The sequence below is a fragment of the Ornithorhynchus anatinus genome, chromosome 14, assembly GCF_004115215.2.
Source record: "Ornithorhynchus anatinus isolate Pmale09 chromosome 14, mOrnAna1.pri.v4, whole genome shotgun sequence".
Classification (NCBI taxonomy): domain Eukaryota; kingdom Metazoa; phylum Chordata; class Mammalia; order Monotremata; family Ornithorhynchidae; genus Ornithorhynchus; species Ornithorhynchus anatinus.
The window spans coordinates 48,570,723-48,576,760 of record NC_041741.1 but is presented as its reverse complement, the minus strand read 5'-3'; positions in this window follow the sequence as shown (position 1 = coordinate 48,576,760).

The following is a 6,038-nucleotide window of genomic DNA, read 5'->3' as shown; positions in this document are numbered from 1 at the left end:
GATTAGAACCCACCGCCTCTGATTCCGTGCTCTTTTCACTGAGCCACGCTGCTTCGCTGTGCCGCCCACATCACGAACCCCGTGCAATGCACCCTTTGGGGGACCTGGGAGACCCCCCCCCCCGGGGGACCTCGGGGGACCCCCCCCCCCGACCCCCCGCTTCCAGGGCTCCCGGTTTCCCCATTTTTTCCCCCGAGGCTGCGCAATCTAGGGGGCGAGGGGAGGAAGGAGGAGGGTAGAAGAGAGGGGAAAGGGGATGGGGAGGATGGAAGGAGGAAAGCAGAGGAGAAAATAATAATAAAGGTATTTGTTAAGCGCTTACTATGTGCCAAGCACTGATCTAAGCGCTGGGGGAGAGACGGGGTCGTCAGGTTGTCCCCCGTGGGGCTCTCAGTCTTCATCCCCATTTTACAGATGAGGCAACTGAGGCACAGAGAAGTGAAGTGACTCGCCCAAAGTCACACGGCTGACAGTGATAATGCCGGTATTTGTTAAGTGCTTACTATGTGCAGAGCACTGTTCTAAGCGCTGGGGTAGATATAGGGCGATCAGGTTGTCCCATGGGGGGGCTCCCAGTTTTAATCCCCATTTTACAGATGAGGTCACTGAGGCACAGAGAAGGGAAGTGACTCGCCCAAAGTCACACGGCTGACGAATGGCAGAGCCGGGATCAGAGCCCACGGGACCTCTGATTCCGGGCTCTCTCCACGGAGCCACCCTGCTTCAGTCGATGGTGTCTGTTGAGCGCCTACTACGTGCGGAGCACCGTACTAAGCGCTTGGGAGAGTAGGACGGAATTAGCGGTCACGTTCCCTGACCCTGACGAGGCTTAGAGTCTAGAGGGGGAAGGTGGAGGGGGAGAGGGAAGGAGGAGGAGGCAGAAGACTGCTCGCTTTTGAAGAGGGAGACCGTGCAGGTGGGTGCCTGGATTTCTGGCTTGCCCAGGGTGAGGGCCCCGGGTCCCTCCGGGCACCGGGCCACAGAACGCCGTGGTCCTTGGCAACACCTCCCGGGGGCCGTTGGGGCCCGGGGCTCAGAGCCCACCTGGTAGCCCCCGGGGGGGGGGGGGGGGGTCACACCATCCGCTGGGACTGGACGGGGCCGCTCTGTGGCCATCTTACAAGCGGAACTGAAACAACCCTAGTCATCCCCATCTGAAGGGCACGCAGCAGATGGTGATCCTCGGGGTCGAGGGCCCCGAGACCATCTCCGGTAGCCCGGGCTAGCGCCTCAGGAGCCGGGGAGTCAGGAAACCGGGCTTCTGGTCTCTGCTCTGCCCCTGGCCCTCTGTGCGACCTTCGACAAGTCACGGTGCCTCTCTGAGCCTCTTTTTTTCCATTCACCTATAATGTTGGTATCTGTTAAGCGCTTACTATGTGCGGAGCACCGTTCTAAGCGCTGGGGTAGACACAGGGTAATCAGGTTGTCCCACGTGAGGCTCCGGTTAATTCCCATTTTACAGATGAGGGAACTGAGGCCCGAGAAGTGAAGTGACTGGCCCACAGTCACAGAGCTGACAAGCGGCAGAGCCGGGATTCGAGCCCATGACCGCTGACTTCCAAGCCCGGGCTCTTTCCATCGAGCCACGCCGCTTCTCTATAAAGGGGCAGCAGCATGGCGTAGTAGATAGGGCGTGGGCCTGGGGTCAGAAGGACATGGGTTCTAAAGCCGACTCCCCCACTTCTCTGCTGTGTGACCTTGGACAAGCCACTTCACTTCTCTGGGCCTCAGTGACCTCATCTGGAGAATGGGGATTAAGAGTGCGAGCTCCACGGAGGACTGTGTCTAACCTGATTAACTTGTGTCTTCCCCAGCACTTAAAACAGTGTTCGGTACATAGTAAGTGCTTAACGAATGTTATTATTATTATTAATGGTAATAATAATTCCTACTTCTATCGGTTACGTCACTGGCCCGTTGAGTGACACTAGATAGGCCACTGGGTCAACGTGTTATCTGTCAAATGGAGAGAGGAATAACAACGTCTCAGGAGCCAAGGAGACGACGGGGGTGAAAGTGTGCCACGAATTCCGGGCAGGACGGTGTCTGTTCTTATCGGTTCAGTCAACCGGTCGATCGTATTTATCGCTCACTTACTCTGTGCAGAGCACTGAAGTGCGTGCTTGGGAGAATCCAATATAACAGAGTTGGCAGACACGGTCCCTGCCCACGACAAGCTTACAGCTAAAGGGGGAGACGGATGTTAATAGGAATAAATAAATGACAGATACGGACATAAGTGCTGTGGGGCTGGGAGGGGGGATGAATAAAGGGAGCAAGTCGGGGCGATGCAGAAGGGAGTGGGAGAAGAGGAAAGGAGGGCTTAGTCAGGGCTCTTCAAGATAACCTTTGCGGTGCCTTGGAGGCATTCATTCATTCAATCATATTAACGGAGAGCTTACTGGGTGCAGAGCACTGTAGTAAGCGTTTGGGAGAATACGGTGTAACGGTAAGCAGACTCGTTCCCCGCCCACAACGAGCTCACGGTCTAGCGACCTCCCCGATCAGAGGGCAGGGCTGGGTTCGTGGCCCAGATCCTCCCCTGACCCAGGCCGGGGTGACCGAGCCCATCCAAGAAAGGGACCGAGGGTCCGGCTCTGGACTGGAAGCGGATAATAATAATGATGATGATGTTGTCACCTGCTAAGTGCTTACTCTGTGCCGAGCACCGTTCTAAGCGCTGGGGTAGATACAGGGTAATCAGGTTGTTCCACGTGAGGCTCACGGTCTTCATCCCCATTTTACAGATGAGGGAACCGAGGCACAGAGAAGTGAAGTGACCTGCCCACAGTCACAGAGCTGACAAGTGGCAGAGCCGGGATTCGAACCCATGACCTCTGACTCCCAAACCCGGGCTCTTTCCACTGAGCCACGCAGCTTCTCTGCCTTGGGGGCTCTGAATTCCCCTTCCGGCTAGCCCGTGGCCACCTCCTGGCTTAGTGGCTGAGTTGCCTGCTTGCTTCCCTGTCCCTCCCCCATTTTCAGGGCAGGCCACACTGAGTCAAAGCCCTTGCTGTCCGGGGCGAGCAGTCTTCACGGTGGGACCCTGAGGGGGATTAGGGGAGAAGCCCTGGAAGGGCGTTCATTCATTTCATCGTATTTATTGAGTGCTTTCTGTGTGCCGTGCACTGTACTAAGCGATTGGGAGAGTACAATACAACAATAAACGGACACATTTCCTGCCCACGAGTTTACAGTCTAGAGGGGGAGACAGACATCAATATAAATAAATAAATGACAGATATGGACCTAAGTGCTGTGGGGCTGGGGCGGGGGGATGAATGAAGGACGCAAGTCAGGGCGATGCGGAAGAGGAAAGGAGGGTTCCGTCAGGGAAAGCCTCTCAGAGCAGTTGTGTCTTCAGTAAAAAATAATAATAATTTTGGTATTTGTTAAGCTTTTACTATGTGCCTGGCACTGTACTAAGCACTGGGGCGGATACAAGCAAATTGGGTCGGACACAGTCCCAGTCGCACGTGAGGCTCACAGCCTCGATCTCCATTTTACGGATGAGAGAGAAGTGTAGTGACTTGCTCAAGGTCACACAGCGGACAAGTGGCGGAGCGGGGATTAAAACCCACGACCCTCCGACTCTCGGGCCCGCGCTCGATCCACTCCGCCACGCCACTTCCCCGGATGAGGCTTCGCCCAGCAGGGTGGCCCTGGGCGAAGGGGGCATTGACCTCAACGGTTATCACGGTGTTTGGCACTTAAGGAATACCACGATTCTTACGATCATTATGATGGTGGAAATCCCTCCTACCCTTCCTCTCCCCTGGCCCCCCGGGGCCAAGGTAGCATGGAGGGCTGGGCCCGGGCCGGGGCGGTGGCGGGGAGGGCCCGCCCAAACAAGGAGTGGAACTCAACCTCTCCGGGCTCCCAGGGTGAGCGGAGGGGCAGGTTGGGGCAGGGTGGAATTTGCATGATGCCTCCGCCGGGGAATTCCTCCAGCCGTCCGGCCGCACGCCGAGGGCCCCTTGGCGGAGAATCTCCTGGACGGGGGAGGGAAAGAGGGGGGTGGACGGAGAGATTCAGGCCCCGGCCAGAGAGCGGCCTCTCTTCTCCGTCCGGGCCTCGGCGGAGACCCCGACAGCCCCCGCGAGGTCATTCACTCGTTTATTCGCTCAGTCGTATTTATTCAACTGTACTAAGCGCTTGGGAGAGTGCAGTACAACAATCGACAGACACCTTCCCCGCCCACAGTGAGCTTACCGGCCAGATGGAGGGAGACAGACCATCGACCGTCCACGGTCCGCGCAGTGCTCGGGTGGACTGGTATTGGATAAGTGTGCTATTTACTGAACACTTACTGGGTATTGAGTATCCCACTTAAGCGCTTGGGAGAGTACCACACGGTACAGGCTCGAGTTCCCCCTCTAAACGGTAAATTCGCTGTGGGCAGGGAATGTGCCAACCAACTCTGTTGTGTGGCCTGGTGGAAAGAGCACGGGTATAGGAGTCAGAGGACCTGGGTTCTAATGCCGGCTCCAACACTCGTCTGTCGTGTGACTTGGGGCAAGTCACTGAACTCTTACCCTATTTATTTTGTTAACGAGATGTATATCACCTTGATTCTATTTATCTGCTGTTCTTTTAATGAGATGTTCTTCCCCTCGATTCTACTTATCGCCATTGTTCTTGTCTGTCCGTCTCCCCCGATTAGACCGTGAGCCCGTCAAAGGGCAGGGACTGTCTATATGTTACCGATTTGTTCATTCCAAGCGTTTAGTACAGTGCTCTGCACATAGTAAGCGCTCAATAAATACTACTGAATGAACTCTTCTGGGCCTCAGTTGTCTCATCTGTAAAATGAGAATTAAGACTGTGAGCCTTTTGTGGGATGGGGACTGTGTCCAACCTGATTATCTTGCAACTACTCCAGTGCTCAGTACCGTGCCTGGCACATAGTAAGTGCTTAACAAAAATCACTGTTATCATTATTATTATATTGGACTGCCCCAAGCACTTAGTACAGTGTTCTGCACACAGTAAATACTTAATAAATGCAATTGATTGATCGGTAGACACATTCTCTGCTCACAATTGGGCCTGTTATTTATGCCTATCAATCAACCTATGGTATTTATTTAGCACTTACTGTGTGCCGAGTCCTATACTAAGCACTTGGGAGCGTTCACTACGAAAGAGCCGGTAGACACGATCCACAACTCATGTCCTTTCCGAGCGCTCGGTACCGTGCTCTGCACACAGTAAGCGCTCAATAAATTCGGTCGAATGAATGAATGGCCTCGAGGAGCTTACAGTCTAGTGAGAAATTCATAATCTTCCTCTCAATATTTATGGGGCGCCCAGTAAGCACTCAATAAATAATAATATAATAACGACAATGGTTATTTATAGAGCATTTACTGTGGGTCAAAGCCCTGCGCTAAGCGCTGGAGTAGATACAAGATATATCAACATATGGAACTCTGAGGAGACATCGTAGGATTCCCAGGACACTGTCACTGCCTCAAGTCACTGCTCTGGGCCTCAGTTCCCTCATCTGTAAAATGGGGATTAAGACTGTGGGCCCCTTGTGGGACAGGGACTGTGTCCAACTGATAAGCCTGTATCCGCCCCAGTGCTTAGTACTGTGCCTGGCACACAGTAAGAACTTAACAAATACAATTAAAAAAAAGGATACAGGAAAACAACATCAACACTGCCATAGTAGTACTGATTGGGTGCCTACTGTGCGCAGAGCACTGTACTAAGCGTTTGGGAGAGTCTAGCAGAGGTAGACATGATTCCCTCCCTCGAGGAGCTCACACCTTTAATAAAAATTCCTCTAGACGCTGAGCTTATTGTGGGCAGGGAATGTGTGAACCAACTCTGCTGCCTTGTACTCTTCCATTTATTCATTCCATCGTATTTATTGAGCGCTTACTATGTGCAGAGCACTGTACTAAGCGCTTGGAATGCACAATTTGGCAACAGATAGAGACAATCCCTGCCCAACAACGGGCTCACAGTCTAAACGGGGGAGACGGACAAGAAAACAAAACAAAACAAAACAAGTAGTCTGGCGTCAACCT